Source organism: Emydura macquarii, unplaced genomic scaffold, assembly GCF_026122565.2.
Source record: "Emydura macquarii macquarii isolate MOO-44397 ecotype Brisbane River unplaced genomic scaffold, CSIRO-AGI_Emac_v2 contig_3019, whole genome shotgun sequence".
NCBI lineage: Eukaryota > Metazoa > Chordata > Testudines > Chelidae > Emydura > Emydura macquarii.
Window position 1 is genome coordinate 5,713,274 of NW_027133156.1, and position 25,351 is coordinate 5,738,624.

At 39.5% G+C, this 25,351-nt stretch overlaps 1 protein-coding gene across 2 annotated transcripts in view; it reads left to right on the forward strand.

Moving 5' to 3' along the window:
- Positions 1-25,351, forward strand: part of BACH2 (BTB domain and CNC homolog 2) — a 245,118-nt gene that overhangs the window by 123,890 nt on the left and 95,877 nt on the right. The window contains exon 3 of one of the 2 annotated variants that reach the window (XR_010916560.1): positions 10,713-10,770. The gene's annotated coding sequence lies outside the window, so the exon portion shown is untranslated. Of the gene's footprint in view, positions 1-10,712; positions 10,864-25,351 lie in introns of those variants that run through there. The other variant, XM_067530010.1, reaches the window with a different exon arrangement.

Below are 25,351 nucleotides of genomic sequence, written 5' to 3' on the forward strand. Positions count from 1 at the left end.
TATCAGCAAGTTAAAGTAGTATGGGTTGGATGAATGGACTATAAAATGGATAGAGAACTGGCTAGAGCATAGGGCTCAACGAGTAGTGATCAATGGCTCCATGTCTAGCTGGCAACCAGTCACAAGCGGAGTGCCCCAGGGATCGGTCCTGGGGCCGGTTTTATTCAACATCTTCATTAATGATCTGGAAGATGGGGTAGATTGCACCCTCAGCAAGTTTGTGGATGACACTAAGCTGGGGGGAGTGGTAGATACCCTGGAAGGTAGGGATAGGATACAGAAGGAGCTAAACAAACTGGAGGATTGGGCCAAAAGAAATCTAATGAGGTTCAACAAGGACAAGTGCAGAGTCCTCCACTTAGGAAGGAAGAATCCCATGCACAGCTATAGACTGGGGACCGACGAGCTAGGCAGCAGTTCTGCAGAAAAGGACCTGGGGGTAACAGTGGATAAAAAGCTGGATATGAGTCAGCAGTGTGCCCTGGTTGTCAAGAAGGCTAATAGCATATTGGGCTGCATTAGGAGGAGCATTGCCAGCAGGTCACGGGAAGTGATTACTCCCCTCTATTCGGCATTGGTAAGGCCGCATTTAGAGTATTGTGTCCAGTTTTGGGCCCCCACTACAAAAAGGATGTAGACAAGTTGGAGAGAGTACAGTGGAGGACAACAAAAATGATTAGGGGGCTGGAGCACAGGACTTATGAGGAGAGGCTAAGGAAACTGGGCTTGTTTAGTCTGCAAAAGAGCAGAATGGGGGGGGGGGGGTTTGATAGCAGCCTTTAACTACCTAAAAGGGGGTTCCAGGGAGGATGGGGCTAGGCTGTTCTCGGTGGTGGTAGATGACAGAACAAGGAGCAACGGTCTCAAGTTGCAGTTGAGGAGGTCTAGGTTGGACATTAGGAAAAAGTTTTTCAGTAGGAGGGTGGTGAAGCACTGGAATGGCTTACCTAGGGAGGTGGTGGAATCTCCATCTTTAGAGGTTTTTAAGCTGAGGCTTGGTAAAGCCCTGGCTGGGATGATATAGCTGAGGTTAGTCCTGCTTTGAGCAAGGGGTTGGACTAGATGACCTCCTGAGGTCCCTTCCAACGCTAATATTCTATGATTCTATGATTATAGAGGGTTTCCATTAGAATAATAAGTATTACACCTTTAATGAAAGCAGATGAAATATACGTGGAATAATGTTAAATAAAAAAAAGATGCACAGACGTCCTGCTGAATAGAAGTGTTTGATAGAAGGATTTGTTATCTTGTTATACAAAATAGTTCCAAATAACTTCTTTGAACTTGGCTTTTGGTCTGGATTTTACGTGTAGTGGTATGGTCAATATCTTTTGTAGATTCTCCCTGAGCTCAGGACTGGAAATATATATTTTGGCGCACACATACATTTATGTGGCAGCTGTAGTACCCATTAGCACTGCTTAGTCTACTGCATGTTGCTACTTAAGCCAATTGACAATTTGGCACAATTTTTGTCTGTTGAAGCAGCAAAACAAAATCTTTGTTTGCATTTTAACTTTTCATTTGCTACAGTACTATGAATGACATTTTCCATTCGGTTCCACTCAGGTTAAACTTGGACTCCTCTTCATGTCCTTTAACCATGGTCACTTATCCAGTTAATCACCTCAGTGGGAGCCAGTGATGTGTTTAAAGATTTGCCACATATCACTTGGCTGAATGTTTAAAGAATCATAATTCCAGTTAAACGCTGTAAATTCAGATTGGCTCTTGAGTCTAGCATTTGCCACCATGTAGGGCATCTGAATTTTGTACTCAAGCATTGTTCTTTAACTGCATGCTGGCAGAGCTTTCAAACACTGTGGAATCAGCATGTTCTGCACCTTGTGTGTTTTTCCAGTGATCCCTTAGGCCAACAGGGGAGTGTGATTGACTGAGCCTCCATGATAGTTAGTCTTGCATGGGGTGAAGCAGAATGACTGGAAAGTAGGGAAAAAGTAGCAAGCATAATCAATATAGCGCATTGGGGCCTCAGCTAGCAGAAAGCAGTCTCTGTTGCTGCTAGCCAGTAGCAGCTCCTCTGGACTCCTGAGCTGCATAGAAACAAAGCTGACCATATTTTAAGGAGTTGGTTCCTCATTAGCCATGACTGTGCACTGTCTAAAGCAAAATGTTGCTGATGCTTATGATTGCTTCTTTCCCAGTTGGACAGCCTGTGACTTACCCAGATGCTCAGGGAACTGGGAATGACCTAGAGTCGAATTCATTCTCAAATATCCTAATGCAAGGGGTGGATTCTCCTTAGTTGACTAAACTTCCGTCAGCCAGGGAAGAATTTTAAAGAGAGCAAGTTGCTGCTTTGACAGTTCTATTCTTAATTTCGGCTGGGAGGGAGACTGTCCTTTTGGGCTGAAGATTTCCAGATCTGCCATGCCTCAAAATCAAATATTTTGTCTTGGACACTTGCAGAGAGATGGCAGTGGCACTATGAGGGATGCTCTAATCAACAAGTGGTGTCATATAATACCAGCTCACCACATCCAGTGATTGGAAACGGGTTTCCCAAACTATCACCCCTTTCTAGCTATTAGGATTAGTAGAGTCCCTCTCACATCCATCAATAACTGAGATACTTGTCATTTTAAAACAAAATCAGCGGATGTCCATGCACAGGACCTAGTAGGCTCCTTACTTAAGACCACATGGAAAACTGTCAACATGAATTCTCTTGCCTCTAGGCAGTTTTGCAACTTCTAGCTGCTGAATTGTTTCTCATGTTCCTATTTGGGCTTGCTCAGAGGCCGACCTTTCCCCTGGATAAACCAGCCTCCTGTGCAGACAGATTCTGCATCCTTTGGTGATTTTCACATCCAGTGAAGCATGGCTATTTTCTTCTGGATTAGGCCTCTAGACCAGTGGTTCTTAACCTTTCCAAACTACTGTACCCCTGAAGCCTGAGTCCCACCCCCACGGGGCTGAGGCATGTAACTTAGTTTCATGGCGCCCCTGTGGCTCCAGGCAATTGCCTTTCTTGCCACCCCCAATACCAGCTCTGCACTTGCGACCCCTCTAAAACCCCAGGTTAAGAAACACTGCTCTAGACTATTTTCTGTTTTATCCATCCCTTCACATAGCAGAAATGGATTTATGAACACAATACTGTCAGGGCATTTTTTTCTTTCAGTTCTTCTTGGAAGAATTTTATTACTGGCTTTGTGGCGCTAAAATATCCCTCTGCAACTAACTTATTTTTTATAGCAGTTTGTGGGAGCTTCAGCCCTGTCAGGTCAGTGGCACACAATGCTAAAACCTCACACAATACTTTAAACATTTGGGAAACAACACACAGTCAGTGCTATGGACACAAAATACAAAGTACAGTAAACCTGACCTCAGCTCATAACTAATTAGCTGTTTATAAAAATTCCCCTGCTTGCCGTTTTGCCGTTAGAATCTGGCCTGTAAGATTTATGACTGGCTGAAACGAAGTACCATTTCCTTTTTCTCAGCATTAGTGTGCATGGTCTTGTTGACTTTTCTTTTTAAGTTCACACAACCGGGAATTATTTTTGAGCCCCTTTCCCCTCACGATTCTACTTTTCATTGCAACAGAATGAAAAATAACCCACAAACTGACGTCTTAATTTTGTAAAACTTCCCCAGCTTAATTTGAGAGTAAAGATGGAGAAATGAAAAAGCAGTTCTTTCATACATGGCACTGCACTATCATACCCAGTGATCCATAGTCTCCAGAGAGCATTCTGGGAAATGATTTAATGACGTTTAGCCTGATTCTGAATTTGCACCTGTTTTTAAACATGGATAACTCCATTAACTTCAGGTAGAGTTACTCTTGGATTAACACTGATGTAAAGGAAATCAGAATCCAGCCCATTGGGCAAAATCTACTCTTACATCTATTGCAACCAATTGGCAGGACTGGCTTTACATTAAAGAAAAGAACAGCATTTAGATAACCTGAACTGACATGATTAGATGAGTCAAACAATATACAAATAATATCTTATGGTCTCCTGTAGTACAAATTAAACTGCACTCATCAATGAAGTCTCTCAGGACCTAGACTATCTCTGTGCTATAATTTGCTGCACATCCACTCCTTATGTGTATTCCTAAACTAAAACAGAATTCCTTAACAATGTTATAGTCGGATGTGAGCAAGGAGGAAGAATTTCACTTCAAATAAAAACATTGCAAAATTTTACAACTTTTTGTTTCAACCTGTTTTCCTCTTAAATTTACCTACCCTAATTTTAAGTGCATATGTAGGCATTCAGCTGATATGCTAATGAAATCTATGTTCAGCCAATTGTGTAACTTTTTTTGGATTCACAAATATTTATCTGACTTGGAAACTATCAGATTTCACCCAAATTTGAAATTCTCTGAAATTCAACTCTGCTTTAGTTATAAAATGTTGGGCTGTAGCCCTGTTTCCTGCTTGTGTTTAAACTGTTATTTTTGTAGTTGAGTTAGGCTTTAGAGAAGACTGACAGAATGTCCTAGAAAAACTTTTTTTAAAACAAAAAGTTAAGGGGTATGTTTAATACTTACAAGTTTTTCACTTTTGATGACTTTTACAATACCTCTTTCATGTATTAAAGTTTATGGGGGAAAGTTATATTGGCTTCTTGAGTGGTCCATTTCTTTTTGTAGAGTACTTTTAAAAGAAATAGTTGTAAATGATCAAGTAGATTATGACAACCATTGAAAATGTTCAGCCTTCAAGTAAATCCATGTGGTCTGCATGTGTCATGACGTGAATCCCAAATTATGAGCCCAGTGGGCTGTCATTTAATATTGATATGAGAAGTGTAGTGTCCTAATTGAAGAGACTAAAAACACTGTCAAATCCTACATCAGACCTGGGACTCCAGATTTAATAACAAGATTGTGTGGTAGTGTTAGTGATTTCAGTCTAATCTCCAATCCATTTTACTTCGGTATATTCGTGTTTTCATTAACTGATCTCTCTAACCCTTAAGAAGAAATATATCACACAACTGAATAATTTGCCAAAAGTAACATCATTTTCTGTGTATTGTCATTCTGGATACCTTATTGCATGGGACACAAATAGTCAACCTGTGTTTATCATTTGGAGGGGGTTACTTACAGGATATATTCATTTTCCTTCTTAAATCTAGTAATTTCGCCTCTCATAGGTCATGCTACTGTGGGAATGTAGTGTTACAATGGTGTTTTTTGATTTATTTCAAATATATTCCTACGTTAAAATGTTCCAAGTTATATATAAAGTCTTACAAGTTTTGAGCCACATTCACCAAAGGTAAATCCACCTCCGTTACCCGTGTCTGGCTGGTGGATCCTTGGAGGAATTCACCGAGGGAGAGAAAAGATGGTGGAAAACCTGCCTCCCTCCCTTAGAATGTTCCACTTGTGACTGCTATATACCCTTGAACACAGTTCTGTCTGAAGAATCCAATTAGCCAATATGATGCTGAATGCAATTTAGCAGTCAGTGTGGACTAGGACAAATTGTTTTTCAGCATCAGGTCAGCTGACAATGATTTCATACTGTTCTGGGCAGTTTAATCATGGTTAGATGGACTGATTCTGAACACAGCTTGCCCTGGTCTGCACTGACCGCTAATCATGCTTGGCATAATCTTTACTAACTCGACTGTTCATAACACTTGTCCAGATAGGGTAAAATTTTGCAGTGTGGAACAGGCCTGAGTGTGGGGAGCTTTAATGTATGGTCAGTGCTTCTGACAGCTGAAGCTGTTGAGAGGATGCACTGAATCAGTGCATCTCCTGGCTGACCTGCACATGGCCTCTGTCCTTGCCTGTTGTTCTAAACCAGCCCCTTGGATGTCCCATATGCTGGAAAGGAAGTTGTAGTCATTCTCTGATCTTGAAAGCTCCCACCGTTCAGACTTTCAGCCTATGCTGCCCTCTTTCAAGGGCTTGTATTTACAAATGTAGGTTCTGGTTCAATTTGTCCCTTTGAATCTAAATATAATGAGAATCGAGTAGATTGTTGTATGTACATGAAATTTTCTTTAACACCCCCCCCCCCCCCCCAAAAAAAAAAAAAAGTAGGATTATTTATCTCCTCTGAAATGGGATGTCCTAATTATCTCAGATTTTCCTGCAGGATAGGCTCTGTACTTGCTAGAAATGAGGGAAATTAATTATTGGAACTGTTTACCAAGGGTAATGCCAGATTTTCTTCCATCACTGGAAATTGTTAAGTCAAAATTGGAAGTTTTTCTAAAACATATGCTCTAGGAATAAGAATTGGGGAAGTCTTATGGTCTTTGTTATATGGGAGATCAGACTAGATGGTCACAATGGTCCCTTCTGATCTTGAAATCTATGGGGGGGGGGGAGGAGGGAAACAGTGCTGTTACAATGTCTTCTGAGCCCAAATAATCCTTTTAGCCATTTCAACCAGAAAGAAATGTTCTGCACTTTTTCACGAAAGGCACATATAATATGTTAACAATGTTTTCTTGTGTCTGTACAGCTCTTAACAGAATGGGGCTGCACTCCCAACTGAGATCACTAGATGCTATTGTTATAAATACTAAATAATATAATCTGAAACACAGAGCTTTAGAAACCTCTGCTTCTCTTCACACTTTTGTGGTCATTGCTGCATCTCCCATCCCAATCTTTGGTCTCTTCCCTCTGCTGAGCCTTTTGCCTAACCATGCCTGTAAGAACTTCCTGATACTGTGACATGGGTTTACTTGTCTTGCTTATATATTTATGTATAAATACAACTGTATATTTATTGCTGTACTTCCTTTACTCACTGTATGTCTAGAGGCCACTCTAACTATGGGCAAAATAGGCAGTTGCTTACAGTGGCAGGGGTGAGTAGGCCAAACCTGAGCAGTGCTACAACCCCATGTGTGACATCACACCACCATTCGCACAGATGGTGTTGCCCCTCCTCATGAATGAGTGGCATTGCGATCTCCTGATACTTGGTCCACCCCACTTCTACCATAACCACCAAACCATCAGAAGGCTCGATGTCCCCTCGCCCTCAAAAGTCCAATGCATCCCTCTCCCCACCCCCCCAGTTGAAAATCCCATCTGAATTGGGGGCACCCTGAAGTTTTGCCTAGGGTGACGGACTGTCTGGAGCAGCCTCTCTACCTGTCTTCAGTCTGAGCAGGTTGGGACAAGGATCATGCTGCCTCCTATGTTTGGAAAAGTGTCTAGCAAACTCTGGATATGAACAGAGGATTATACAATACAGGGGAAATCTACCTCAGAAATAAAAATTTTTAAAACACCCTTTTAGCCTGGTGCTTCCTCCTGCCAGCTGAGGTGTATAGTGTGTTGTTATTTTACTGCATTCTTCAGAACAAACTCAAACCCCAAGCAGTACCGTCAGCCTCATGTGTCCAAAACAATTATGAGTCAGGCCCTAAAATTTGAGATTGTCTTAAAAAAATAGATTTTTTTCAGTAATAAATTTTAGTTTCTTTTCATTTGCTTTCTGAGCCTATAAAATACACCTGGGTCATACATTCAAGCTTTCCTCGACACCCATGAGAACCAGAAACTTTTTCTGAATGAAAACTCTTATTCTCATATGACTCCAGGACCTGAGGCTTTAAGAAAAGCTTCAAATACTATGAGAGTTGGCAACACTGCCCAATCTTGCAATTGGATCCCCACAGACACCAGGGGCTGCCCATGCAGTTCCGTTTGATTACAGGATTGAGGCCACCCCATAAGACACCTGGGGGCTCATGGACTGTGTTGTTCTCTCTATGTGTACAGCACTGGGCACACTGATTTAACTCAGGAAATAATAGAAAATTATTGGAAATTTTGTTAACTAGATCATTTTTGGTCCTGGCTCTTCATTTCATGTAAGCTCTACTTTTCCGTATCTTATGTTTCAGTTTTGTGTTTAAGGAAAACTTTTGCTTTAATCATTCCCTATTTTCATAAAGAAAAATCCTATGTAAAATGGAAACATGCAACAGAATAGATATTGAACAAAGCATAGTGGGGTATTAGGTTTCATCCTTTCCTAGTCTGACCCCTGGACAGAGATTCCTGCTTTCATGTTGTAGATCATGTGTAAAACCTGATGCTTTCTGGCTCACCCAGAGTAGTGTAAGGCTATCTCAGGAACACAGAGAGAAACAGAGTGAGACATTTGCAGAAGGGAATGAAATGTTTGGGATGCGGTCCCATGCTTTTTACAGCAGTGAACATCAATCACACCTTCCAAGAAGAGTGTAGCACTGAAAATCCTTCTTTTTTCGTTTCCCATTCCCTCCCTCCAACTTCCCCCTCCTCCTCTCCCGACGTACGATAGCAAGTGTAATTTTAGCTAGAAAGTGTAATTTGCCTTTGAAAAAGCGGAGACGTCCATTATCCAGTTTTATTTCTTCATGCACTGAATCAATGAGAGTTTCTTTTTTGTTTGTGATTTGACAGACAATATTTGTATTATATTTCCATAGTTTGAGTCCATTTGTGATCATAAAGATTTTCCCCTCATCCCCTGCTTCTGTGTTCTACATCAGGTTTTCCTTCCGACAATGAAATGAGAGGAGAATTTTATAAATTAGAGGGGCATCATCATTTTATTTTTACTCTTTTTTAGAATATATGTGTTCAAAAATAGCAGGGCAGAGCATCTGTTGACGAATCATCTAGTAAATCACCATCCAGAAGATTTAACTTACTTCCCATGAACACTTGAAGTGTGTACAAGGTTTGAGTTTGAGTTGGTTGATTATTTTTCAAACTTTGAATTTCCAAAAATAATTATCCAATTTTTCTCCAACTCTGAACATTTCTGACAAATTTTGATTAATTTTTGAGACCAGCTTAGAGAACTGGTCAAATGTTTTCCAAATTTCCAACACAGATTTTAAAAAAACCAACCAAACCACAAAAAACAAAACAAAAACGAAAAAAAAAACCAACCAAACAAAAAAGACTGCATGCAAATTGTTTAGTGTCTTTTTGTTTGGATTTTTGTTTGTAATAACTCTACCTACCAAATGCTACCAATGGGAAATGATAGGAACATGCATCCAAAGCTCTTACTGTCCTGTTGAGGTCCCCTTCAATCCAATAGCAAGTCTTGCGGATTTTCACTCGTATCCCCTCCAACTTTATTCATACAGTTGTATTTATGGGTAGAAAGGATGGAGATAGTTGAAGCCTCCAGCTGTAGATCTATGTAGCATTTACTGGAGTAGAACATAAGATGAGGATTTGGAAAAAAGCTAACCTAACAATTTCAAATATTTTTGAGCTTTCTAAATTTGAAATTTCAAAATTCAGATTTTTTTTAAGTGAACTGTCCCTCTTCCCGTCCTCCCCCATTTATTCAGCCAGTTCTACTTCAGAGATAACCCCCCTTTCATACACACACAGTCAATTCACAGGTCCTTTACAGGTGTGTAGCAGAGGGTGGGGAAAACAGTGCAAGCCATGTGCGTTCTGCTCACCACAGGTCCCAGCTCCAGGAGGATTCCTTACACACAGTTGTGCATCTACTTACATAGGTGCAGTGACAACTGATGAATCTTTAGCTATCTACCATTCTTACCCCAATCTAATAGAGGAGCAAATGGTACAGTGGCTACCCTAGCTATAAAGTTGGTGTAGTGGGCACAGAGTGGCGTAGGGGACAGATTCCTTCTCCCTCCCAGCTTAATTGTTTGGGCTAGTCTCTAAGGCCGAGATTTGGGTTTTAGTTAATTCTCTTTCATTTCATTCGGTATGTCCATCTGTGTTCTCAGAGAACAATGCTGCATTGGTTTATATTCCATTCTCACTCATAAAGCTCAAATTCTGTACAAATTAATATGTAAGTCACTTGCTCATCGGTGACAGTTTTCTATTTTCACAAGCCAAGTGGATTTGTCAACCCCCCTCCTATAAAATCACTTTTTGTTGATACTGACTTGCATAGTACAGAATTTTTTTTGAACATGTTTCTTGATCAACCTTAACATTTAGTGTCTCAGATGAAAAGGAATTAAATTAATAATTCAACTTTCCCTCCTTGCAACCTTCTAGAATAATGCTTCAATAAAGATGCAAACTTCAGATGGCAGTTTGCAATCCCTGATGAAATCCAGGCTAAATTTTGGCAAACTTTAATATTAACAGTTATTTCAGTCCTCTCTGGATCTGCACATTATAGAGATTATTTTTAAAATACCCCTGCAGGTGTGATATGTCATTTTCTTATTAGATATAAAACTGATCTCTCAGCAGAATCACAGATGGCAATATCAATCAATTTATACTTTGTAACTCTCCTGCTCCTTGTGCTTATAACGATAGGGAAAGTTTATGTTGATTTTGCAAATGGCCTTACCTCTATCTTGAACATTACAGAAAACTATTTATTTTTATTGCAGTAGCACTGAGGTACCCCAGTCATGGACCATAGGCACCGTACAAACAGAACAAAAAGTTGGTCCCTGCCACAAAGAGCTTACAATCTAAATGTAAGACAAGGGATACAGGACAGGCATAGAGTCTGATGGAGCCAAAATGAGTTGAGAAATATGCCAGTGATTCTGGCCTACATAAATAGCTTGAGAATGGGTTTCCATGGTTCCTTCATCTGCTGCTGCTAATCAGTTGGCAAGAACCCTGACTCGTGAAGATTCTCCAGGAAAAAGAATGAAAAAGTAAAAGTAAATTGTAAATGATGTAAATTTCATGTCTGAATTTTAATGATTGATCTCATTTTGTTTTAGGTTTGTATCAACCGAGCTGCCAGAAATTTGCCTCATTAAAGCTTTGGTGGTCCACATCTTAATGGATTGCTGTAGCCTCTTATTTTCTCCATTCATCCAGTTCCCTGCATCGTGAGACAATTAGCCAGCACAGAACTTAGAATAATTACATGTAAGTCTTTATTCTAACTTCTCTTGCATTAAAAAAAAAAGTATAAAAAGAATGAAAATGTTTCAGACAAAAAAGCGAACAAGTATCATATTTTAAGTGTCATAAAACATTAGTTGTGAATAAATGGGTATGAAGTCCTATGACTGGCTTTTTAAAGTGAACTGTGACTAGAATTTTGTCATTTTGAAGGATTTCTAGATATTCTGCTTCCATTGTTGACCTTGGCAAAAGTACTTTAAAAGTAGCTTAAGTATTTGTCTGAAAAGTGTTTGTCTGGGTGTTCCCTAGCTTCTGCATGGTGGAACTGCAGTTCTCCCTCCCATGCTGTGCTCTCTCTCTTTCTTGCCTTCTGTTCTTATTCTTTTATTGACCAGTGGGGGGTGCTAACACAGTGCCTTCATAGCTTAAGCCTTCTCTTAGCTGTAATAGAGATACCACTTCTTACTTACTGAGCCACTTCCATGTGAGGATCTCACTGGGACACGGACTAGTTCAGTGGCTTATCAAAAATTAGACACGTAGGTGTTTCTATAGTACCTAACACAGTAGATCATACAACAAGTCAGTGGCAGAATCAGGCAGGAATAAAACCCCAGAGCCCCGAATTCCAGTCCCACTTCTAATTGCTGGACCATACTCCCCCCATTGCATGCTCATGATGTAACAATGGTAAGGGTTGTGCATTAGCAATGAGTGTGCACACAGAGAATATGATTATTCACTGTGGATTGCTGTAGATAGTGTAATGGGGCGGACAGACCTCCTCCACTGGACCAGGTCATGAAAGGTTTGGAATTCTGCCCTGGAGATGGGGGCTGAAATTCTGCAGGGAAGGTTCCCCAGGTGGAGGAAATGGGCTTTGGAGGTTTGCTGCCCTGACCAAGGATATTAAGGTTGAGTAAGAGGGAGCAAAAAAGGTGTGGGCTGAGTGGTCCCAAGGGTGGAACCTGGAAGCAGCCAAGCTTGGGAGAAGGCTGGAGTTAAACTTTATTCTGTTAGTTTCTTTGTTAATAAAACCAAATCCCAGGAAGAGGTGTGAATTTTGTGTTTTCCTAATATTGGGCAGTGTTTTAGTGCAACTTGAAGAAAGGCCCGAGATACAAATTTGTGCATCAGACCTGTGTATTTTTTACCAATTCCCCACATCAATTATGCATTAGAATCTTGTATTAATGAACAAAAAGGGAAAATGAAGAACTGTAATGACTAATAAAATACATTGTCCACCTTAATAATCAACTAAAAACATTTTGGGGTGTTTCATATCTGCTAAGATGATCCCGATTTTGTCCATCTTCATTTTTGGGAGCAACAATGTAGCTCCTTTTGATCCTGGATCCTGCATTGCTTGTGATCCACACTCCTCTCTGCACAAACATGTGACAATTAGCAGCTGGTCAGATAACTACCAGAAAAACCTTAAGGGAATCCATGGAATGAAAAGTCATACTGGTCCCAAGATCTGGGACTTGCTGTAATCTGTATAAGGATATCTGCCACCCTTGCTACTAGTGTTCCCCATCAGGAGACTTTAAATCTTGTTCTGTTCTTTGCAGTGTTCATGCCGTTTATGGCATTGAACGTTTCAACATACTAGGTGTAAAATTAGCTAAAGGCACAGGTATGAATTCTAGCGGGGTATGGGGGGGAAGAATATCTGGAAAAAATCAAAATAAAAGCACGCACATTTATTTTTCCTAAGGGGCCAAGAGCAGACATGTTGATTGTTGAGGTTGGTATCCTGCCCTTATTTTTGCACTGGTGTAATATATTTGCGTTATAGAGTTTGAGAACAGGACAGTCTGCATTGGTTTGGTATTTTTCACTGTAACTGATTGTTAAACAGGTCACATGTATTGGCCACTAATTGTTACTCATTTCTTTTACCCATTATAAAGTGTTCCTTAGGTGCCTGATATCATAAACACCATGTTTATAGTATTCCACTTTTAATAAAAACAAGCTATCATGGGAATCATTGGAATCAAGAAAAACTGAAATTTAACATGCTTATGTAGGCGAAAAGGGTAAATACAGCTGAGTACTTTACGTTCCTGAGACAGCGCACACACACAAACTATCCATTGTCCAAAAAAAAAAAAAATTGGGTTTTCAAATATGTAACTATTATTTTAAAAAAGAAAAATGTGGGTGGGGAGTTTGTGTGTATAAAGACACATAGTACATGTTTGTCAGTATCCCAAGATCTAGGAAAGCAGTTACTTTAGTCAAAATAAATGATTGTACAAAAAAACTCCACAGAATTAGGAAAATGAAAGAAGGTGCTGAATGGCTGAAAGCATTGATCAATAGAGCATTTACCTAAAGTGTCGGAATTCTAGCCCAAGTTAGTAGTGTGTGAAAGTCATTATCATCAGACAGATACTGAATGGCCTGTGTGCAATGAGGTGGTGACTGGTTCATTTTCTAGTGGATGAAAACTACTTTCAGTCTTTAGCAAATCTGTCATGAGTCTCACAGTATTTGGTGTTTTTCATAAAGCCCCACTACCTGGAGTCATGTGACCGTGAGCATCTCCACTTTTTTTTTTTTTTTTTTTAAGTTTCTACCTCTTATGGGTGCAGAATAAAAGCTTGAAAACGTGAACATTGGAGGCTTTAAAGCCACACGGCAAAAGGAAAAAACCAGATTTTGTTATTTCTAAATCTTTCATGATTTTGTGGGCCTTGCTCATGATTGTTGAATGCTCAGCAATACTGCAAGTCCACATCAGAAAACTAACTTAAATATGGCACCTTTAAGTGCCAGATTTAAGAGAGTGGTCAGGAGCTGAATGGACATTACTGAAAAATTCTTTCATCCCTTGGTCATAGCTGAGGTTCACAGGAATGCTTATAATGCTGCTGCCTGTTCCATGGATAATCAGTATTCTCCTTTCTGACAGCGTAGCAATGTTGGAGCACTAAATTAAATTGAAAAATGAGGCATGGATTTGTAAAATATTTTGTTTGGTTTTTGCATGCCAACAGTGTGCTCATGACCATGCAAAACTTGGAAGAAGACACAGGCCATATCCAAAGGAGTATGGCTAATTGTAGTGTTATGAAGCAGCTGGCTACTGGCTTAGATGCAAACCTGCATCTGGATCCACACTAGCAGATTCTGGTGCAGAGTCAAAGCTTTAGTTGACTGATTAATGTCACAGCATCATTCACAAACCCTCATTCAGTGATAGAGTAGAGAGGATGCAAAAGGCTGTTTTCATCCCTAAACAGCTCATACTTTGTTGCATTGCGTTATCTAGTAGCACAATACAAATGTAAAAAATAAAAGGGCTTTGATCAGATGATACTGGAATTGCAATATTAGGATCTGGCTATGCAGCTGTCCTGTTGACATCACCATGGAACTATGCTGCATTCTGAACTGTAATTTAAATGCTAAGTTTACCATTTTTTGGTTTTGATTTTTCATTATTTCTTTTTAAAAGAGGCAAAAATAACATGCCAATCAATGGCATTCTGAGAAATAATGGACTGCCTGAATTTATACTACTTATGCAAATTCTTGTTGTGAGAGTTCAGTAAGACTCTTAAATGGTATGAGCCAAACAAAATCACACAAAAAATCATTTCTATAATATGTAAGTAACAGAGTTTTCTCAAAGTATTTTTAAAAAAATCAAATGTTTAGATTTCTAAAACCTGCCCATCAGCAATCTGTGGGCAGATGTAAATTAATTTACAAATTTGAAGTCCGCCAGTTGATGACTAAATGTCTGTCACACGCCTACCCTCAGCCAAATCATGAGAAAACAGATAGGCTTTGCTGTCTGTCTACAGGTCAAAAACTCATGCTTCATTGGACCAACAGGGAAATCAAATTTCCAAAGGTGACATCCCTACCGTTGGAACACCTAGTTGGGAGACATTCATATCCCCTCTGTACTGTTATCAAGAGCAGTCCAGCTGATCTCAGCTGTCATGACAGTAGGTAAGAAAAGAGGTGGTCTTTGTGCCACTGAGCACCTGGGACCAGATTCTAATTTTAGATGTGCCACATATACCATGAAATTTTTCATGGAAAAAAAATCCTTTCCTTCAGTGCTTGTATTTTACATGACTGTAGAACTATTATATTCACATCAGGCCAGGGACTTCAGAGCACCATTTAAAGTTGGTGGGTGCGGGGGTGGCCAGCGGGCAGGCCTAGATTTGCGGCCTTTGTCCCCTGCCTGACCATCCTCTTCCCCTCTCAGGCACTCACCCCTACCCAAGAGCCTCAGTCCTTTAGAAAGCTCCATATTGTCCCCTTCCAGAAGCCCTTGCCTCCTCCACCCATCTCCTTTACTTTTCCCTGTTGATGAGCCTCATGTTTGGGCAGTGGGTCAAGCTGGTTCCCGGCACTGAGAGGAGCCGCTGAAGTTTTGGCAGCTGGTAGGTGAGGGCCCAGCCTGCAGGGTGGGACCCAGGTGTCGGCCATGGCACGCTCCCAGCCGTAATGTGTGTTGTCAGTAGTTACAAGATCATTGCTTATGCGTGCAGCAAAAAAAACCCTGGCAAATTACATCTCTTGACCAGCAAGAGAATAGAAAAACCAGGCAGGCCGGTCAAAAACGATACAGATGGCAATGCTTATTTTCTACATACCCGCTTTAAAAGTACATGCCCTGAGTGGGCCTCCCTCCACCTACTCTCCAGCCTATGCATTAGGCTTACTTCTTCAAAAACGTGCACATGTGACTTGCATGTAAGCAACACTCAGTGTGTGCATGAAAAAAGGTGTTTGTGCACTTACATAGCTGTGCATACATGTAAACCCAACTTGGGCACACACATCAGGTGTTGTCCATTCACAAATCAGACACACAAGTGTTCATGCACTTCTGAAAATTTGGGCCTTTGTATTTGAAGCAGATGGCCACGTATTCACGCACGTTTACTTTCATATGAATGGGCAGTCTTTTCTGGCAGAGAATACTGTGCGCATCCCTCTCTCTCTTTGTTTTATACTGTTGCCCATCCCTGTAGTATCTGATCATCTTCCCCATAAAATCAGTAGCAAATCCCTGGTAGGTTTAATGGACTCTCTGATATTTCTGCCTTTTTGGGGTAAAAACTCTGCTTGGGATAAGGGTATTTGTTTTATATTTTACTAACTTCCTTTATTGAGGTGGGGATGGTTTGGTAGAGGTTTGGGTTAGAAGCAGATGTCAGTGTTGAAAACCTTTCTTAAAGCAGAAGAGCTTTTTCCACTGCTTTTCCCCTACTGCTTGTCTGTTGCACAGCACTGATACAGAAACCAGCATGCTACCTAGCTGGCCACTCTGACAAAGCTGGAAATATTGGCGATACATTTGCTTTTGTTGATCATTTGAAAAATTAAATAAATTTGTAGCAAATATTTAAATCCTTACTATTATCTGGAAAATATTAAGTATGTACGCCCCCGCAGCAATTATACATTAAATAATAAAGTGCACATGCATCCATGTGTGAGAATGTCATCTAAAATAGGATTTGGAGACAGAGTGAACCAAAAATCCCTGGTATTAATGTCATCTGAAGGTGTTTAGTCTCATGTACATAATACTCAGAAATGCTGGTTGGAAAGCTCCACTGATGAAAATATGTATGGATAGTTGGAAGAAACAGCCATTTTCCTTTTTTTTGGGTGACTTTTAAAAGTAGTACTATAGAGCCATTAAATTAAGGCAAATGCAGTTTACACTCTTTCTAGAGGTAATTGCTAGGCTTGAGAAGAATTATGTTTCGTATGGTAAGATATGACATGCCAAAATTGAATTATTTTGACACCTCTCCCCTTTTTGCCATTCATTAATGTTTGTGTCTCACTTCCGAGGTGTGAATTGCTGCCTATGTGTGAAATATCAATGATTTATTTACTTTCTATTCACATGGCTAAGATGTTGTGACGAAGTTTTTCTTCTTGGTGTTGCAGGTGGCAGGCAGTCTGTGTGTCACCCTGCCTGAGTCAGAGCTCTCAGTTCAACCCCGGTAAAGCTTCATTTTGCCACATGGACTCTGATAACTAGCATTTCCCTGTAGGTGGGACAGTACTTTTGCCGGCTCTCAAATGTCCCACAGATTATCATACCTGCCGGTGCTTGTCATTTATTTTAAGAAAATACTGAGACGGTGACAGTGAAATCAACTTTCTCTAACCTAAGCCAGTAAAAACTAAAATACATCTTACCACATAAAAGTTTTGTTTTCACTGCTGCTGAAATCCATCCCTCCCTTCTTGAAGCACAGTGTACAGTCATCTAGTGCCCAACTTGGGGGTGGTGTGGTTGAGACTCAGTGGTGCATGACCCACTTTTCATAATACTTAGATACCTGTGCTTTTACAGCACATATCAGAAGTGCCTACGACATAAAATCACCAGAAAAGCGTGTATCTGATTTCAACAGTATTGTGTAAACTGTGGTACGTTCAGAGCAGCTGGCTGTGCTCGAAGATGACGGGCAGTTTTGTCTTGTATGTCACTAATGAGCAAGCACAGGTAGTCACATTTTCTGGAGTTGGCACTTTGTGTCTTAATATTATTTTGCTGAAATAATGATCGCTAGCCTACTTTTGCATGTGTTTCCTGTTATGATTTGCTGAGGGTTCGGGCAAGAGTATTGTAATTGATGCTTTAGTAGCCATAATAACTTGCATTCTCCAGAAGTGAGGTACTTAATGAAAACAGACTGGCAGCTTTCATTCCCATGTCCCCAAACCTCCTTGAACGATCCTCTTCTGCAGTCTGCTCTGATCTGTCTTATTTTATTTTAGTTTTAAACACATCAAATCAGCCAGCTGAGCTAGTCTTGTGCAGGTTTTCACATGATAATTATGTTCATACTTGTATCACTTCAAAATGTGTGCAGGACAAACAGAAAAAAAATGTCAGGTGTGGAGGAGAATGCTAAATGGAACCAGTGTACTGCTGGGTTGTGATTTGTGCCATGTATAAAATTACAAAGTAATTTGCAAAGCAACTTTAAGTAAAGTGGAATTTTTAAGCATGATGAAATCATCCTTGACAGCAGGTCTCTAGTTCTTCTAATACTACTATTATGAGTATGAAGGGATTTTTTTTTAATTACCACTTTCTGAAGTAAAATAATCAGGATAATTTCTCACTGTTAAGCCCATCAGTAACTCCTTTATAAATCACTGGTTTGAAAAAGCTAGTAAAGGATGTGTGCCTTTGTTATCTGATTGCATCCTCATTAATGACTTTAAAATTGGTCAGTGGTTAGCCATCCTGAATTTGAGAACCTGTTTACTAGACAGTGAATAAGAAGAATGGAAGATGCGCTAAATGCATGAAAGTCCCATTTATGTCCTGTTGTAGCTTACCTACATTATGATCTGTGTCCTCACTTTTAAAATGGCACAATGAAACCATAAATATAAACTGGAAAAATATGCAACAGATTTTTAGCTACTTTGCATCCCTTGTTAAGATGAGCCATCAGTGCGGGTTTTTTGCATTTGTATACTTGTGCTGTAGGTGTTGGAAGTGTGGGTGGCCAAGAAAAGGCAGTGGTTACAATAAGATTTTCCATTTATTGCCCTTTGTGTACAACTAAAAATAAGACTCAGACGATTCAGAATCTGTAGAGCAAGCAGAATCATTCTGTTAGCTCTGATGACTGGCTTGCATGCAGCTTTGCCTCTGTCTGGTAAGTTCTACATTTGAGTTACTTGTAAATGTGTCTTTGTTGAAATGAGAGAGAGACAGATTAAGTTACTTGCACTGTTAGGCTTAATGTAATACTCTATCAGCATTTTCTCGTTCTAAGAAGCAAAGTATGGCTAATATGTAAATAAGAGATGATGATGAAAGGATTTTGGAAGCAGAATTGCCCCTATATCTGAAAAAAGGAGCTGTGGAGTGCTCACAGATTTTTAAAATCAGCCATCCAAAAGTACAATTGTATAAATTAAACTGCTGATCTATAACTTCATTTTTTTTTTTTGTATAAAAGCACTTTTTGCCAGCCTCCTGAACAAGTAAAGGAATTCTTAATGTTGACCTTTGCTGTGTAAAACCCCTCTGTTTGCACTATGGGATGATAGCATGGGTGTAAGTGCTTGGTAGCTTTTCCAGGTAGCCACAGCTGTTTAAAGGGTCTGCTAAGTTAGTTAAAATGCACCTTTTATTGAGCTTTTAAATCTACTGTGACCACATTAATTGATAGCATGTCAGCTTGTGGCCAAGAAAAACATGAAAGAGAAATGTTGTCGGCATTTACAGGGAAATTCATAACTTTATGGTCTCTGCTCTGGTGCTGTCCCTGTTTCACTGATTAAGTAGCTGTGGCATTTCCAGAGAATGAGTGTGTCTCTGCATTTTGAGCTTTTCAATTTGATATGATTCTTGAAATGGATGAGTAAAGAGACAAACATTCAGGAGCATCTTTATGAAGCCTTAAGAGCCAAAGGTACAAAGGCTGAAAAACTTTTTTTTCATTGACTCTCAGCTTCTCCTTTATAGCCTTTTCTCACTTTGGAAGCTTTCCTAGGGTATTTGGGGTTTTACAGATTGTTAGAAATGTTAATGTGTTGGTAGTCTAAAAGCAGGCTAAATAAGAAAATCTACCTTCCATTCTGTGTAACTCCATGCAGTAGAAAGGACGTGGTATAGTGCAAGCACTTAAAGCCACACACAGTTGTTCCATGGATTATTGATGCTGTCTGCAGTGGGTATTTTTATTATGCAATATTAAATCCCATTAAATTAGCTCAGTGTAAACCCTCCCTCTTCTTTTAGGAGAAGAACTCATGTGTCATTATTATTGTATACTTATCTCCTCATCTCTGCCATTTTTTAAAAATGCATATTTCTGTTCTAACATCTGTATGCATCCATTGTAGTACCGGCTGATACACAATACAAAAGGCAAGAGAGTTGATGCGATAATCAAGGTTTTAAATATTTCAGGTGGGAATGGGCAAAACTTCAGGAGTAATTAGCTTCTGTGATGGTGGTGTTTTCTGCAGGGAATTACGTTACATCTGTTATAATTATCTGCGTGTCTTAATCCTGTAGGTGACCAGATGCTGACAAGCAGGGAAACATTTGTTGTCATTTTTTGTTAAGGATTCTCCCTATTTGATACAGATGTAGAAATGTTTTCTTTCTGCTGCTAAGCCTGGTATGGATGAGTTCATATCTAATTGCTTTGAAGAAAATGCCAGGGGAGTCTGTATCATATGTCGAGAACTCTTACACTTCATTCAGTGCTTTCCGATGAGCAAAATACAGTATTTACTTCTCTGTGAATATTACTCAGATGATATATTTAGTAATGGTAGGTTGGATGCATTGTACAAGAATCAGTAAACAATTAGTTGTCTTAATTACAAAAAAAAAATTAATACTCTATTTTCTCCTATGAAGTAGGAAAGATCCTTTCTAGTCTTACTACTTCTCTGTTTAATCTGCCCACTTTTTGTTGTATATACTGTCCAGATTGAGCAGTCGCAGATGAAGGAGTTGAATTGAAATTACTGTAAGAGAGCGTGGTAGAGGTCTTCAGTTGGAGGTCAGTAACTCATTAGGATGTACTGCAGGTCATCTACATCAGGATATCAACTAGACTTGCTATTTAAATCTCCCTTTCCTTCCCATGGCAAACACACTGCAATCAGGAACTTTTACCAGCATAATTTTTCATAAATTCATTACATTTGCGCTTCATGCAAGCCAAGCTGAAATGCCCCAAGAATGATCTTCTAGTACACAAAGATTTACTTAATATAACCATGTTGCACCTTGTCATGGACTGGAGTTGCTGTGAAAAAGCGCAAAAGGGGGAGGTAATAGGCTGAGTTTGTATGCCCCTCCCACACATTTGTATAGAATGGCAAAGGCTTAGAAATGCCACCCAGTGATACAGTACCATCAGACTCTGACATATCAGTTAGCTCACTTCTTTTCATGTGCTGGAAGAATAGAATTGCCCAGTCATGTGCTCATTATTACATTACTTGAATAATACAAAACATTAGCAATGGAGATTTACTATAATGATGTATTTTAAGTGTATCTCTGCTCTGTTGGTTTTGCTTCTAATGCATTCAGTTAAGGAATGCTTTTTAGAGGTTATTGCTAATGGATGAATCTTCAGGAAAATTGGAATTTTCAAATAAGGTTGACATTTGGAGTGAGAAATATAAATCTAATGAGAGTATTTCAGCAGAGATTTGTAATTAGGGGTGAACGGAGTAAATTTGTACATACTCTCTACAAAAGGACACAATGGAAGGTGAAATTGCACACTCTGCAGTGAGTGAGGGATGAAAGCCAATGTATCAGTGTCATAGCATGTCAGTGTAGAGTATAAATGATACTGTCACTGAGTGCTGCAGAAGGTATCAAGGGAATTCCACTCCAGTAAATTACATTACTTAGACAGACCTGAAGGCATTGTGTCTGAATGAGTGGAGAGAAAAAAGGTTGTCAGCACAAAGCAGAAGATATTACAGAACAACTGGCTGCAGGGTTGGAAATCAGTGTTTTTCTGATGTTTATCATGTTAAGCTCTTCAGCTGCTTTTTTGTTAATGTTTTGGGGTTTTTTTAATTACAAGTTTATCGGTGAGGAAATAACACTTTCTGGACATTTACTTTTTACACAGTACACAAGTGCATAATGAGTCTGACTTTCGGAGGTGTTGAGCATCCACAGCTCCCATTAACGTGGGTGGAAATTGTGAGTTCCCTGCACTTCTGAAAATTTGACCCAAAATTGGTGTGGTGGTCTTTTTAAATGTCCTTATTTGGGTGGGCTCCAGCAGATCTGGTTTCTATGGTTTCAGGATGCCAGGTATTGGAACGCATGAGCTTTTATTTCTCCATTCTAGTTTTTAGGCATTCAGATGATGATGAACAGTATAAGTACCAGGATGGATTATTTAGCGATGGCAGGCCAGCAAAAATGCTAAGATTTCATCCACCCAAATGTATGCTGTACAGGCTTCTTTCCTTCTGTGTAATCTTTTTGCTGAACAGAACCCCATGTCCACACAAACGTCTACTAGCTGCTGCTGTTTAATTGCCTTACCTGAGGCTGAGAAAACATACTTCCCAACTTTCTCCAAAAATTGACTCTTAATGCCATTTCTTGAATAAGTTGACAGAGCGGCTTTAAGATAAGGCCAACACTTCCCCAAAGATCATATGTATCACTTCTGTGGCACAGAAGTCTGCCTGGGGCTTCTAGTAACATTTTGACAACTTTGTACTGCTTACTTATATCTTTTCCACCTGCCTGCTCATTAAAACTCTCATCGAATGTGTCTGCTGTAAACAGTAATCAGTAACCCCTCGCCACATTACCTCTGATGTGAAGCTAGCCTCCCAAATAGCAGAATAATATCTGCACAGCACAACTCAGCTAACAGTCTTTTCCATGGTTACTGGATGAGGATAGTCGTTTTTCACCTCTAATTATTGTTTTAAGCTTTGTAAATTGTTAGCCAAGTAATTTCACAAAACTGAACTGCACAATCATCTGTAAGAACAGGGTTTGAGGGGTGGCTGGTAGAGAAAGGAATAAGCATTTAAGTTTAATATACTTTTTTTAAATGGCCTGAAAACACTGACCAAATTATTTATAGCATGGTACAGTTAAGCACAGGTGAGTGCATTACTTAAAACAAATCAAATATCACACAATTTGTATAGTAAATGTGTCCAGCATTATTTGGCCATCTCAGATAACAAGGACCAAATTCCTCATTTGTATTCATGTAGCTCCTATTGGCTTCTGTTGCGTTTGTAGGGCTGTGATTGAAAGCAGACTTCTGCCCTAAAAATTTGTCCAACATAAATTTTATAAACAACATAAAAACCACAGAATAAATTAAAGAAAAAGCAATGGAGCATCATTAGTGAAGAAGGCACCCTACCTGGGATGTGACACCAGTTAAATTAGTGGGTGAAGCTAATCAATGCTTAGCATATTGTAGAGGTCAGAGGGAGGGGACAAAGCATAACTACATTTAATCTGAGTCTCATTGGAATTCCATTTTTTATTTTCTTTGTGTGCGTATCTCTGTATCTGCATGGATAGATGTATACAGTTGTACGTGCTGCCTGTGTTACTGTGTTCATGTATAAAAATCTTGTACTTTGACATGCCTGATATATGGTATTTTAGCTCCAGAAAGTTACCATTTTTGGATACTGCACATATTTGTATTTTTGCAGAGCTCCATAAGAAGTACGCTTCCAAAGCAAACGTTTTTCTAATATGCTATTTCAGTCTCATGAAGTAATCCTTCTACATTTTAAAATGTGGCTTATACACAGCATTCTGTTATGCAAAGTAACCCTCATCCTTCATTCTCTCTAAAATCCTTTGTCCCTGCCTCCATAGCTACATATACTGTCATGTTTTCCTCTTTCTGGAGCTGATCCTGAAACCCTTACTCACATGAGCCGTCCCACAAGTCCTCAAGATGAGTAAGGGCTACAGGATTGGACCCTAAATGCCACTGCTACAGAGGGTGGGATAGAGAGAGAACTAAAGTGAATGTGTCCCTCAGGAAGAAAGAAACTAACAAGTATTTCTCTGACTTGTTAAGAAAATATTCACTTCCTGAGAAAAATTGAGCACGTTAGATCTCACGTTAAATTATTTTGTTCTGTAAATGGCTCCATACCCTTCCTCCCTCCCCTCAAAAAGGCTGCTGCTGTTGTACCTTGTATTTCTAAATAAATATGCCTTGTGGAAGAAAGTGTATGTGGTTCATTGAACTCAGCCCTCTAACAGTTCAATATTGTAATCTTAAATCCCATTACTAACACTTTTGATAAAGCAAACTTCATGGTACTGCATTAACAGAAACTTTTCTATAAACTTTGATTTGCTTGTTAATAAGTCAACCCATAACATTAGTGTTACTCTTACATATATCATTATATGTTGTTAAACTGACGATTGGTGTGTAAAAACTGACATTTGCATGAAGTTACCAAAAATGCAGTAAAAGAAACTTTTGTTCTGACTTGGTAAGGAAAAAAATGCAAAATAACACTAGTCCTAACAGCAGAGATGTTCATATAAAGACATGTTCAGAACAACAATAAGATCATTTATTCATGTATGACATAAGTACGTAGGAATTTAAATAATGAGAAATCTTGTGAAATGCAGTAAAATGTACACCACTAGCATTGTCAAGTTCTCTATTTATAAAGCCCTATTCTCAGGGAAAGCAGCTTTATTTTTGCTTTGAAAATCCATTATCATAAGCCACTCTTTTTAAAACACTTTTCTCACTGCAATATTAAAGTAATTTTATATCCTAAGAGCAGCTCTTTCGTAGGGCGAAGAGCAGGGTGGGCGGGAAGGATGTATTTTAATTGTGGTTTATAATGCTTCTCACAACCCCAGCTGCCCCAAAATCAGGAAAACCACCTGACTCTTAGGCTTTCCTCTTCCCAATTAATTTTACTCTCCCCCACACCAAGACGGCCCTTTTTAGAAATGTCCATCTGTTTAAATGACTTATTCATTCTCCAGACGATCTTTCTGGATTCCACAGAAAATATTGCCTGGAGGGGAAATATTAAAGGCTTAAGATAAAATTTCTCTTTCAAATTGTAAGGGAGACCATTACTACTTCAGGGAGGCAGTGCAGTCTATTGATAAAAGACGAGATCTGGCCTTTATTCTCAGTTCTACCACAGACAAAATTCTTAGCTGCCTCTCCATCAGTTTCTCCATCTGTAAAATGGGGATGATAATAATGCCTACCAACCTTAAAGGAGCACTTTAAGAGCCAAAAGGAAAAGGTGTTATATAAGGGCCGAATAGCAAGATTATACAGGACTGGACGTTCCCAAGGCACTTGACAGTAGATAAAGCATGCCATACAGTGAACAGAATCCCTGGCCTGAGGAATCCAGAATCCAAAGCAGGGAAAATAGAATGTGAGGCAGTGCAGAACAAACACGGAGTGTCTCTAGTGGTCACTACAGCTGGAATGCTTAATGAACAGATGGGTTTTCAGGAGATTTTTTTGAAGGAAGAATGGGAGAGTTCTTGGCACATGTTAGTCAGCAGTCTTTTCAAGCGTAAGGCATGGCTTAGAAGGAGGCATAAAGTCAAGAATTACAGAAGAGGACAATGAGAACAGCTTGGAAGATGGATAGGGGGTAGGTAGTGCCAGGGGAATGTATGAGGGGTTAAGGCCATAGACAGAAGCAGGGACAGGGCAATGTATATATAGACCATATATTGGTTCCTTGGAAATGGCTTGGCAGAGCACTGAAAAGATTTTTGATGTCTTGGACCATTTCTTAAGCATTGGTTGCTGTGCTTGTATTGTAAATGTCAGCCTTCATCAAAGTAAGGCAAGGTACTGTAATTGTCTAGAAGCGATGAAGACATTTCTCAGAGATGACTGAGATTTAATCTATAATGTTGCTAAAGTATTTGCAAATGCATATGCATCATCCTTACAAAATCTTCATGACCAGAGAAATGTTTCATCCCTAT